This window comes from Triticum aestivum, chromosome 3B, assembly GCF_018294505.1.
Source record: "Triticum aestivum cultivar Chinese Spring chromosome 3B, IWGSC CS RefSeq v2.1, whole genome shotgun sequence".
Taxonomy (NCBI): domain Eukaryota; kingdom Viridiplantae; phylum Streptophyta; class Magnoliopsida; order Poales; family Poaceae; genus Triticum; species Triticum aestivum.
The window spans coordinates 226,052,046-226,063,910 of record NC_057801.1 but is presented as its reverse complement, the minus strand read 5'-3'; positions in this window follow the sequence as shown (position 1 = coordinate 226,063,910).

The following is an 11,865-nucleotide window of genomic DNA, read 5'->3' as shown; positions in this document are numbered from 1 at the left end:
CGGCCCGGCGCGAGGTCGAGGGGCCCGCGCGCGGCGGAATTCTTTGCCCCGCCAGCCACTTGGGGGCCCCGGGCGACACGTCGGTCTGATGATTGCGTTCCGCACATGACTGATTGGGGTTGGGGTGACTCATAATTGTGATTGCTCTCTCTGTCTCTATCTTGTGCGCAGTCAGATCCGCTGTGATTAGGGGCCGCCGATTGTTACTCTAATGTTACTTTTTTTTTTCAGAAAAACTTCCAATCTATTCATTTTCAATCATGGCAGTACAACGAATACCAGAAATAAAAATTACATCCAGATTCGTAGACCACCTAGCGACGACTACAAGCACCGAAGCGAGCCGAAGGCGCGCCGCCGTCATCGCCCCTCCATCGCAGGAGTCGGGCACAACTTGTTGTAGTAGACAGTCGGGAAGTCGTCGCGCTAAGGCCCCATAGGACCAGCACCCCAGAACAGCAACAGTCGCCGAAGAAAAATAACGTAGATCGGAAGGATCCAAACCGAAGACACACGAACGTAGACGAACAACGACGAGATCCGAGCAAATCCACCAAAGATAGATCTGCCGAAGACACACCTCCACACGCCCACCAACGATGCTAGATGCACCGCCGGAACGGGGGCTAGGCGGGGAGACCTTTATTCCATCTTCAGGGAGCCGCCGCCGTCTCGCCTTCCTGAATAGAACACAAACCCTAACAAGAATGAAAAAAACGACTAAAAACGAAGCCCTCCCGCCGGCCCTTGTCAGGATCCACCACGCCTCCATGGCCCTAGGGCCACCGGAGACGAGGCGGACCTGCGCCGGCGCTGGCGAGAGGCACGAACTCTAACTTTTTTTTTTTGGAGAAGGAGGAGGAGGAGGAGGAGCCTTATCCGGTTTCCGTAACCCTACAAGAGTTGGACGATAAGATTACTCTAATGTTACTTAACCGGGAAGAACCTACTCTAATTGCGTACGTATTCTTGAAGCATACAGGGAGTAGAGAAATGATCGTGGAAATTTCGCGGTTGACTTTGACCACGGAAAGTCGAGAAGTTTCGACACGAATGGAAAACATGGGTGAAATAAAACATTGAAAGTTAACATCACACTACATTGTTAAATTGGTTGAAAACGCGTAAACACGTCATAGAGACAGTTCGTATATATTACCCCTATTCTTATATTTGGGACACGAAAGGAATTTACACACATCCGGCTTTACAACCCGTAGGTATATGATGATTGTATTAAGTGCAAATCCCCTTCTTGACAGTAACACTCAACCTCCCTCCATGGGGCATTCTGCTCAATTCAAATGTGAAACTGTTGCTCGTTGATTGCTCTTTCAATTCTTTAACATAAATTGCTCGTTGCTTGCTGGCAAAGAAAAACGCTGCATACAACCCAAATCACAGTCATGCACGAATGTCACCGTTGCACAGCATGTTGCATGATCTGATTCTTCTTAGTTTCATTTCAAAGTTTCTGTTCAAAGAGGAGAACCAGTCGATTTCATTCATTTAAATTGTTTTTTGTTGCTGTTTTTCACTTTGTACTTTTTCTTTCTACTGGGTTCATTAACTATTTTTGGGCACATAATTTTGAGTTGTGCTACAGAAAATAAATCAAGCCGGTTTAAATAGTTCTTAATAGAAAAAAGTCAAATATGCAATGCATCAAGGAATTAAACATTTTAGTTGTAAAAAGATAAGTAACTTTTTGTGTTTGCGCCTCCCATTGTGTCATGCCGTGTTACTTTTTGTGACCCTAAGGCTATGTTTATGCCCTAGTAGTGAAACCTCCGGATTCACAATGTTTTTATAAAGCATTTTGCAAATGCCGTAATTTTGCTATAGTTGTGGCCTAGTGGTGAAATCTTAGTATTTTCATGCCATGTTACTTTTTGTCACCCTAGGAATAATTATGGTGTATGTTGCTCAGTACTATGCTATATATGTATTGTATCGGGGTGGACAAAAATGTATGTCTGTCAAAGTGTTTTCAAAAACTATCTCCTCCCTCTCTTCTTATCTGGCTAGAGTGGTAGGACGTGAGCATTTGCAGTAGATGTAGAACCGTAACGGATGCATGCTCGGAATATGGTGAAGAAAGCCGCTAGATTCAACGGGATCAGTCGTGTTTCAATGGAACCCATTGGCTTAGCGTGTAACCACATGCTATATGGACTCTGACTTGACCTAGCAAGTGTCCGGAAACCCTTATATGATTTGGTTACTATGGAGTTTCTGTTGGGTGCTAACGTAGTCTTCATGGTGGGTTGATCACTATGCATACCTATGGGGCTATGATGGCGGATTGAATTTGGGACACCATGAGATAGCAATTTTCCATGTATTCCTATATAGCCATGGTGAAAGTCGTGCATTCTTGCCACGTTCCTATATGGCTCTTGTGGAAGAAGTGTCTGATCCATAATTAGGCTATGTCTGATTCATAGCCCTATATAGTTTTACAAATTACTTTGAAAGTAGGTTTTGAGTGTGTCTAGGACCTACCCCTTATGTATGTATTGCATTTTTGTTCCAACACATCCTGCTACGTGTCATGTGCATATTATAACGTGTGGGAAGATGAACAAAGCTAGGGATGCGGGTTTCCACTGAACTCTGATGGATTCACCTATTGATACGCTCTTCCGCTTGCTTTCGGTGCTATGTAAAGATTTGCTTACATGCATGGTTGTAATAAGCACTAGGAAATCACTATGCTTCGTTATTACATGATCCATGGTATCAGTGTTACATCTAGGGATTTGTGTGCACTATCTATGTATCCTCGGACTGGTACATTATACGTAGAACTTTGGATCCTTGGGTCTCATCCTACAAATCCTATGGCTTCCATGTTAAGAGCACTAAGATAATGCGTTGGGAGGTTTTAGGAAGGATTCAACTCCGAGATGATATGTGGCACGAGATGGATCAATCAAATTCCTGAGTGATTGATTTCGACGGTGCATCTATTCTCGATCAACAAAGGAAACTAAGTGTGTACCATCAGTTGGATGAGATTAAATATATGTTTCTAGAGATATTGTTGTTGATTGTTGAGGAAAATTGATAGATAGAAGTTATTTTGTAACACATGAATTAGAAAACATGGAAGAAAATAAAAAATTTAATACAACACACGTTTTCAACATGGTTCATTGCATTGCCATGTTCTGCGTTGTTGTCGTCCTCCCGATTGTGATGTCGAGATGGATGGGTGAAAACAATCAAGTTGGTCGCACACTAAAATCTCCCGACTCAGTCTTTTGGATTAAAAATACAAAAATAAAATAAAATCAAAGTGATGCCTAATCACACATGGATTGAAAACACATAAATAAATTGTAGAGATAGTTCGATAGCAACACACATGCTGAGTCTGTCTAGGCATTATTCACATGTATACTCCCTCCGTTTCAAAATAGACGACTCAACTTTATACTAATCTTAGTATAAAGTTAGTACAAAGTTGAACCATCTATTTTGGAACGGAAGATTAGTTGTGATGGGAAAGAAATTTAGAGGCATTAGTAACCTCATTTGCGTGATACAAAGAGATGCTAGCTCTAGAAACCACCAAACAGTTCCCCAACCTAAATATTTCTTTTTTGAACATCCAACCTAAATATGTTGGGTGATGTATTAAGTGCAAATCCCCTTCTTCTTCGTTTTTTTGCAAATCCCCTTCTTGACACTAACACGCAACCTCCACCGGGGCCAACCGTCCAATTTAAGGCGAAACTATTGCTCGTTGCTTGTTACGAAGACAGTTAGAGCATCTCCAACAGCCGCGCTAAACGCCGTGCGCAAAAAATCTGTTTGTCGCGCGCGCTGCGGCTGATTTTGCGCGCCCGCCTGCGCTGGCTCCAGCAGCCGCGCTATAATGCAGCGCGCGCCGCTCCAGCAGAGCCCAAAAATACAGCGCGCGCGCCGCACAAACCACATGTACTTTCAAAGAAGATGAGCAAAAATGATCAAACAAACAAAATAAATCAACAACAAATAGTTCAAAATAAATCATTACAACTCAAACAAATAGTTTATCGTTCAGTACAACAACCAATGCAATAAACACAACAAATAGTTCATGAACAATACAATGTCGAATGCAGATCTCATCATGCTCTTTGTCGTCCATGCCATGCCCACCACTCTTCAATTAGATCATTCTGAAGTTTATTGTGCGTTGCGGGACGCCGAATGGCATGATAGGAGGCAATAAAACGGGCTACCCTTTCAGCCCTCCGCCGCACTCGCACGGGATGTCCCAAGAGCTCATACTGTGAGTAGTCTAAATCTTGGCCACGCTCATTCTCGATGATCATGTTGTGCATGATCACACAAGCGTGCATGATGTACCAAAGCATTTTTTTGATCCCAAAATCTAGTCGGTCCTCTCACAATAGCAAATTGGGCTTGCAAAATCCCAAATGCTCTCTCCACATCTTTTCTAGCCGCCGACTGAGCATTGTGAAAATTAAGATTTTTCTTACCTTCCGGTTTTTTCAACGGCTTCACGAAGGTTTGCCACTTTAGATAGATGCCATCCGCTAGATAATAGCCATAGTTGTACGTACGGCCATTTGCTACAAACTGCACATGTGGCAACTCACCGTTTGCAATCTTATTCATCAGTGGTGACCGGTTGACAACATTGATGTCATTCAAAGATCCAGACATTCCAAAGAATGTGTTCGCACACGAACACGTCACCGTGTACCCTCGACGCCGGGGGTGGTGCACCGCAGCTCACGTCGAAGGAGACCCGCCGGAAGCGTGGTACGCAAGACAATCCGGCGGGCGCTTTTAGGACCCGAAACCCCACACACCTGGGAGGGACCCCGTCTGGGCGCGCGGCGGCTATGGGCTGCCCTAGGTCGACCTGATCGCCCCTAGGGCCTCGAGGTTCGCCGCCCTGCAATGAAGAAGAATGAACGAAGAACGAGGAAGAAGAAGAACTAGGGTTAAGGAGAAAAGATAAAAGATAAAAAGTGCTAGATTGATTGATCGATTGTGTGTTGTTCAATCGGCCGTCACCCCTTAGGTATAGAAGAGGCGGCTGGACTTCCCGTGCAAGGAAAAGGCTTGGATTCACGTCCAAAACCCTAGTCAAATTCGGATTGGTTTTGTCCGAACTTTCCAAAACTGTTCGGTTTAAACTGGCTGCACCTTGCGGGTCTTTTTTGTGGTGGTAAACGATCTCGGATGGAAACGAGCCCAAAAGCAATCTTGACCGTTTCGACGAGACGCACAACTTTTATGTTGAACGTTTTTTGATCAGAGGTCATCTTGAGGGTCAAATCGGTCGCGCAAAACAGGCTATCCCTCGCGCTACCCATCAGAAAGGTGTCTGGTGGGGCGCGCCAGTTTTTGCCTCCTGACAGGGCTGTATTCCGATGGCTCTAACTTTTACATACGAACTTGGATTGGAACGATTTTTATATAAAAATCGATCGTTTCGACGAGACGAAGACAATTCGTGGAGATAATTTTTGCATTTGAGGTCGTCTTGGGGGCTTAATCAGCCAAACTGTACTCTGAATATAAGATCTTAGTACTTTGAGCATAGTTTCGGCCTTCGAGATGAAATCGGACTGCGATGACCCAAACTTCAAAGATGTTCATATCGACAATACGGAACTCTTTCATGAAGATCACTTCTCCATTTGAGGCCATCTTAAATAAGTTATTGACCATGCCAAAATCTGGTGTCAACACACGCCCCCCTGTTTTTCGGCAAAGCTTGTGTGCCGAAAAATAACTTCCGCATAGCTTGTTCTAAGGACGATGTCAACACTCCATCGGCCATTTTGCATGTTCTTAGGATGAGAAGTATATATCGGCCTTTGCTTGTTTGAACCTCTTGATGCAAACTTGGGTGAAAACTTCTTAGCTTCTATAACAATCCGGTGATAAGGTTCCATAGATCAAAGCCATCCTCCAAACCATATTGTTCACCCTTTCGCTAGGATTTTGCAGATAATCAAGAATGAACTTCCTCCAATCCTTACTTCGCCTGCATAAAAGTTTCATTAGTGGCCGAAGCGGTGGGGCTTCGATTCAGCCTTACCTATGTTGACAAGACCTAGCATCGGCTATTGATAGAAATGCAATACACCATGGTTAACATAGTAGCCGGACGCTTGCTGTGCCAACTCTTTCGAATTGTCATGCCTAGATATATGAACAATTTTAAAGCAACCCAAGATAAATTTTGCATCTAGACATACCTCAAGATAAACTACAAGTGATTCGTCAAAACATTGATAAACCCTAGATTTGTTGCACTACTCATAACGAATCACCGAAAGCCTCAGTATGTATAGCACCTATAGCAAGGCAAAGCTCCGATCCGGATGACAATGCATATTCGGCTTTGATCATTGTGCAAAAATATTTTAAGCGGCATGAGGTCTGTTTTGATCTCCAATTGAACTAAGGACGATGTTAAGATACTACACCGGCCATGCTTTGACATATTCTTAGGGCGATAGATAAATATCGGCCGTTAACATGAGGTCCATGTAAAATTCACCCACCAAAGTATGTATAGCCGAAATAAATAAATAAAATAGGAATAAAATATTTCGGCCCCTTTGTATTAGCAACAATGTAACTAACCAAATGTATGGTAATTTGGTAATACTCTCTCATGATATAGAAAATTATGTTGCATCCATGGAACAAAATAAATCCATGGAGGGTAATTGATCATACCTAGGGATGAATTCCATGGCAAAGGCATCAACGACATGGTTCAAGAAAATGGATGATGTGTTAACCGAAGATTTTGATGTTGTGATGCGCACCTTCGGCTTAATTGTTTGTTGCTTTCATTATTTTCCTTCTTCACTTTTATTTTACTTGTTGCAACAGAAGCATGGACATCATTTTTGTCTTGATTGATCTTCTTGGAAACCCATGCCATGTTCTTCTTTTTCAGCTCTTGTGCACTAAGATTTTGTAATTTCTTCTTTTGCCAATATGATAAACCAAGTGGGCATCTCGACTGTGATTTTGTTTCAACCAATGGCAACTCTTTTTGGGCCTTGTGCACCCTCAACTTCTTTTCTTCAGATTTGGCACTCTGATTTTTATCAATTGATTGCTTCACTTCTTTGCCTTTTGTAGCCAATGTCAACATTTTAATTGGCTCTTTGTTATTTGAGATCAAATCTGAAGCAGCACACTTACGACCATCTCTTTTCACGCGGTAAGCTTGCGTTGCCACCTCTTTCTTCTTTCTTGAGCTCTGGACCGATTCCTTATGATTGAAACGGTCTTTGACGCGTGATTGTTCAAATGTTGATCTCCTTGGAGCTGCATAGTATTGGTGAGATGGTCTAGAATAAGATGGAGAATGTACCCTTGTATCATACCTGTCCCATGATGAATATGTATCTATATGAGCATAGGGAGGTACCCACGGCATTGGCATCGGCGGCCCAAAATAAGGATATGAATATGTTGCATTAAAATTATCACTTTGCCAATATCGATCCTCATATTTGCGCCTTGGGGTGATCTTGGTTTCTTTGCATGATTTGGCCGATAAGCATTCTTCTCTTCACTCTTCTTTTGATATTTATCCAATAGTTCAGCAAAGGTGATTTTTGATCTCTTACACTTGCGCTTATTCCGGCCTTTGTTTTTTTTTTGGTTTGCTTTCATCGATCATTAGATTTGCTTGCTGCCCCCCAGTCCTTGGCGTCTCCATTGTAGTTTCGATGGAACTCCCGCCCTCAAGATTATGCTCGTTATGCTCTTCAACAACTTCTTTACTTGAAAGCTTGATCCCATCACCTGCAGCTTTTACATTCTTTCTAAATGGATCGGCTTGAAGCAGCCGATGTAAAAACTTTTTGCCACCGGGACCAATCGGAATAGACTGGTCATCTCTTGATGTTTCAACAAACTTCAGTCGTCCTTTTTCAATGGCCGATTTAACTATTTGACGAAACATGTTGCAATCCTCAAAATTATGCTTGGACGAATCACGCAACTTACAATACATTCGTCCTTGGATTGATGGCTTAACATGGTGATCAAGAATTGTAATGTAATTATTTTTCAGCAACACATCAAATATTTTATCACACATGCTTGAATTGAAAGTATACTTCTTGTTTCCTAGCCGATCTTGCTGTTTGAACGGCTTTGGAGATAAGCAAACGAATGGTTCAGGTTTGGAATCTCCCCATTCGGCTATGCATTGTGTTTTCCACTCTATCTCCGATGTCTTTGGATATGATATTATATTAGCATCGGTTTTCTCAATAGAATTTAACCTTGGCTATAAATTTCTGAAACGAAGATATTTAGAACATACATGTCTCAGTTGAGACCAAGTGTAAGCCAAGTAAGAAATAAGCAAAGCTACCCAACTAGATATGAACTTTAGAGAAAGCAACAGGAAAAGCCTTGGCTGTAACAATAAGTCATTATCGGTCTTTATAAATGGTGTAATGGGTTAACCGATATGTTCCATAACAATTTTACTGCTAACAAGTAAATTACCCTTCCTCATTGGTCTTTCAAAATTACTTATGAGAATATTTCTTATAGATGCATCAATAATGAAGTTGCGACCAAATGTGAAAATAGGTAAATTACTCGCTATGCATACCTCTTCAAATATGTTGGGAGAGCATGATAGTGGTGCCATTTGAAGAACATCTTGCTCTGTGTTTGGATGGCTCCCCAACACCTTGTCATCATCTTTTTCTTGAATCCGTGCATCATTGCTTTGAAGATTTTTGTCGGCCGAACTTTGTTCGGCTACTTGTTCTTGTCCTTGAAGCTTGTCAATTTCTATGGCACGGAACTCATAAGGCAGGAAGTAGGTTCCATTAACTTCAGAAAAATCAAGCACCATTGTTTTTCTATGCTTGCCATGCCCTTTCTCAATAATGCTTGCCTCGTTGGATTTGATGGATTCAGATATATACTACTTGATTTGGCTTTTTCAACCGAAGCACTTTCATGTTTCGAATCATCCTTCTTTTCATTGATGGTACCAACTGACAATGCTTCTTTTATCTGAGCCAACTCTTTTTCTATTTGTTTCTGATGGCAAGCGGCAAAATTAGCTTTAAGCTTTTTCTCAATTTCAGCCCACTCCGGATATGATTGCCCCCCAATGCTTTTAGATTCTTTCGGCAATGACACACGGGTGTTGCCGAAATTTTGCAATTGTGTAGGGGGTGTATAATATGATGTAGTACTAGGTGAAGGCATATGCAGTGTTGTAATACCATACTTTTGCTCGCCAATTTTATCAATTGGCAAAGATTCATCTTCTTGCAAAACTCTACTTTTATTGCGGCATAATCAGGAAATAGCCCCTTTTCATGTTGTTCAAGGCAAAGTGCACTAATTCTCTTATTTTGGGCTAAACTCTTCAATGCAGCCACCACTACCTCATCTTCTACAATGTTGGGCACAACCGCTCCTGTAAAATTTACATTCATTCGGCTATAACCAGGAAGGTGTGAAGCCGAATTATGAGCATCTACAGTTGTGTATGATGCCGAGAACTAACATGAGGTGTAGCATATGACAGTTGAGAGTAACTGGCCAAATAACCATTAGTAGCATGGCCAATTCTCTCATTCATCGGCATGGTTGGATTACTATATTGCACATTAGCTGCCGATGAATAAAAGGGTGAAACACTTTCCTGTATGGCATTGGAAATTCTAACTTGGGGTGTTTCAATTTGATTAATCGAACTCATCATGTTGCTCATCGGCATATGAATTTGTGGGGTTGCCGATGCATGGGAGTTGGGATACATATGTTGCATGTTGCTAAATTTATAAGAATTTGAAACATGAAGATTGTTTTGCATCGGCCCTTGCACATAATTAGATGCATGATTGATAAAACTAGGGCTAGCCGATACATTATGCTCAATAGGTGATCCAGCAACAAGATATGGATTATTTGCATCTACAAAGGGGAATTGGGTATTCATATTACCTTTGTAGATTGCAGCAACTTGATGACGATCTCTTCGTAGCAAGAACGGGCTGGAGACCGCTCAAAGCTTCGTCCCCAGCGGAGTCGCCAAAAAGTGTGTTCGCACACGAACACGTCACCGTGTACCCTCGACGCCGGGGGTGGTGTACCGCAGCTCACGTCGAAGGAGACCTGCCGGAAGCGCGGTACGCAAGACAATCCGGCGGGCGCTTTTGGGACCCGAAACCCCACACGCCCGGGAGGGACCCCGACTGGGCGCGCGGCGGCTATGGGCTGCCCTAGGTCGACCTGATCGCCCCTAGGGCCTCGAGGTTCGCCGCCCTGCAATGGAGAAGAACGAACGAAGAACGAGGAAGAAGAACTAGGGTTAAGGAGAAAAGATAAAAGATAAAAAGTGGTAGATTGATTGATCGATTGTGTGTTGTTCAATCGACCGTCACCCCTTAGGTATATAAGAGGCGACTGGACTTCCCGTGCAAGGAAAAGGCTTGGATTCACATCCAAAACCCTAGTCAAATTCGGATTGGTTTTGTCCGAACTTTCCAAAACTGTTCGGTTTAAACTGGCTGCACCTTGCGGGTCTTTTTTGTGGTGGTAAACGATTTCGGATGGAAACGAGCCCAAAAGCAATCTTGACCGTTTCAACGAGACGCACAACTTTTATGTTGAACGTTTTTTAATCAGAGGTCATCTTGAGGGTCAAATTGGTCACGCAAAACAGGCTATCCCTCGCGCTACCCATCAGACAGGGTGTCTGGTGGGGCGCGCCAGTTTTTGCCTCCTGACAGGGCTGTATTCCGATGGCTTTAACTTTTGCATACGAACTCGGATTGGAACGATTTTTATATCAAAGTCGATCGTTTCGACGAGACGAAGACAATTCGTGTAGATAATTTTTCAATTTGAGGTCGTCTTGGGGGTTTAATCAGCCAAACTGTACTTTGAATATAAGATCTTAGTACTTTGAGCATAGTTTCGGCCTTCGAGATGAAATCGGACTGCGATGACCCAAACTTCAAAGATGTTCATATCGACAATATGGAACTCTTTCATGAAGATCACTTCTCCATTTAAGGCCATCTTAAATAAGTTATTGACCATGCCAAAATCTGGTGTCAACAGAATGCATGCCAAATCCAAGTCTCCTGATCGGCCACCGCTTCAAGGATTATAGTGGAACCTTTTTTTGGCCGTGGAATTGCCCATGCCATGCCTTCGGACAATTCTTCCAACTCCAATGCATGCAATCTATTGAGCCAAGCATGCCAGGAAAGCCGCGCGCTTTGTTCATCGCCAATAGCCTTGCGGCGTCTTCAGCAGTGGGAGATCTCAAATACTCCTCGCCAAACACTTGCACAATTCACACTGCAAAGCGCTTGACACACATGATGGCTTGGCTCTCACCCATAGCCAAGTGATCATCAACTAGATCAGCCGGGATACCGTATGCCAACATACGCAAAGCGGCTGTCACCTTCAGAAAGGTGCTATGCCCGAGCTCTCCGGCGGCATTCCTCCTTTGCTGGAAAAACCGGTCATGGCTCGCTAGTTTCTCTGCAATGCGCCTGAACAAGTCGGTGCTCATCCTAAACCGACGACGAAAATACGACTCCGGGTATGTGGGATTCTCCACGAAATAGTTCTTCATCAATCTGTTATGGGCATCAATCCTATCTCTCCAATTTTTCTCCCGACCCATAACCGAACCACCGTGCTTCGGTTTTTTATTGATATGCATAGCTAGGATCATTGCAAGATTCTCCTCCTCTTCCATATCAAATTCTTCTTCGGAAGAATCATACGACGAACTCATCTACAATGTTCAATACTATACTTAAAAACTACAATTCAAAACATGCACCAAATTCATGAAGTTTGAGCAAT